At 52.9% G+C, this 1,854-nt stretch overlaps 1 long non-coding RNA gene across 1 annotated transcript; it reads left to right on the top strand.

The window, feature by feature from the left end:
• Nucleotides 1-293: 293 nt before the first annotated feature.
• On the top strand, nucleotides 294-1,494 carry LOC121134258. Its single transcript, XR_005871328.1, has 3 exons — nucleotides 294-370; nucleotides 575-726; nucleotides 1,254-1,494. It is a non-coding gene; the product is annotated as an uncharacterized LOC121134258 (long non-coding RNA).
• Nucleotides 1,495-1,854: the final 360 nt, after the last annotated feature.

Genomic DNA, 1,854 nt, shown 5'->3' with positions numbered 1-1,854 from the left:
TTGTTGGCCAGCTAGGCCGCGCGGGGGGGGGAGCCGGGAGCTGGGTGGGCGGGGTAGGGCGGGCGCCACCAGGCGTGGCGCAGGGAACAGAGCAGAATGAAATGCAGATGCAAAACGTGCTCGTAAGAGTTTCCTCTCTCTCCCCATCTGCCAAAGCCGAGATTTTAATCTTTAATCCATGAGCAATCAGCGAGCAGCGGCGAATGGCACATTACAGATGTTTTACTGTCGCGGGCGTTCGCAGCTTCCGTGCTCCGCACAGGCGCGACGCGCGGGCGCCCCCGCCCCTCCCCCTCCTCTCCTTCCTACCCGTCCAGATCCCACTTAACAGCATCGCCCCTCACCTGCACTCTGTCGCTGGTTAATAAAGGTAGAGCAGGGAAGCAGGGCCTTTTAACCCTTTCCTACAAGGATTGGGACTCCGTGGGGATACGCTGGTGGCACAGGCGTGGGCCGCAGAAAGGCCCGATACCATTATAACGCGCCAACATGGATCTTCTAGGTTGAGGGGCTTGAAGCCAAGGACGCTGAGTGTCCTACTAACGAAGCCTTTTCACTTCCCACACCCTTCCAGAACCCAGCATCCTGGGCCCGCTGGCGGCTCCCGCTATTAGCGCTCCAGATGTTCGGCTGATCTGAGACTGTTTTCCAGATGTTGGGCACCTCTGTTCTCACGTGTGGGACCGCCATCCCTTCTGCATGATGAAGGAGGAGAATGCTGAAATGGTCAGATTTGGGAGTCGCTAGGAAATTCTGATGAAGAGGCTAGTTAAAATCTCACTTGGGAGGGGGCTCCACTCTCTCTACAATGGAGGTGTGTGTGTGTGTGTGTGTGTGTGTGTGTGTGTGTGTGTGTGTGTGTGTAGCACAGGTAGGAAGATAGGAACTCCAGGAATGTGACTCTGGAGCTGCCATCAAGTCCAGAGGATAGTGATGTACACCCCAGAAATCCCTGGCAGTGACCCTAGTTTGTAGGGACATGTTTGCATGGCTTTTAAATATTTGTGGCATCTACCAGTCTACAAGCCCCAAGAGGTCAAGAACTATTTCCATCAATCATTGTCTTCCCAGGGTCTAGGATAGGGCTTAGCGCCTAGTAGGTACTCAGCAAATGCTTTGAGAAGACAGACTCCTGTGGGTCCTGGGTCATGCTTGGGCATTACCGATGAGGTCAGTTCATTTACCCCAGAACAAAGCATTTACACTCAATCTCGCCTCACCAAGGCTACCGAACATCTCGCTTCCATCTCCAGGCACCAGCTTGTTTCCCCACATCTTTGGGATCCTTTCCTTTAGACAAGACCAAGGACACGAATGGCTCAGTGGTTAAGAACAGTTGCTGTTTTTGCAGAAGACCTGGGTTCAGTTCTCAGTACCCACACGGTGATTAACTCCAGTTTCTAGGGATCCAATGCCCTCTTCTGGCCTCCTCTGGCACCAGGCACTCGTACAGTACACACGCATATAAAAATAAAATTAAAAATCTAGTTTAAAAGGAAAAAATGCCTCGGATCCTGCACTGGAGTTCCACTGGCCAACTGCTTTCCCCGACCTTTAACCTCAACTCTGGACTCCCTCCCAAGCTCACCCCAGAGGCCTTCTTCCCGTTGGTATGACCATAGACACCAGAATTTTCTCCTGCACAGCTCCTACGGGGGACAGTTCAATTGTTCGCCCCTGCCAGCCCTGTTCCCAGACTGTCTGAGTCTCACTTCACAGGCCAGGGTCCCATCCTTCCCCTGGAACTTCCTACTCTCCACCCTAATTTTGGGTCTTGGGGGGGGGGTGTAGAAAGCAGGAATGAGGAAAACTAGCTACAAGGGAAAAAACCCGAGATCTAGGACTGAAGATAAA

This window comes from Mesocricetus auratus, unplaced genomic scaffold (genome assembly GCF_017639785.1).
Source record: "Mesocricetus auratus isolate SY011 unplaced genomic scaffold, BCM_Maur_2.0 Super-Scaffold_4256, whole genome shotgun sequence".
NCBI classification, from domain to species: Eukaryota; Metazoa; Chordata; class Mammalia; order Rodentia; family Cricetidae; genus Mesocricetus; species Mesocricetus auratus.
This window is presented reverse-complemented; position numbering and strand designations above follow the sequence as displayed.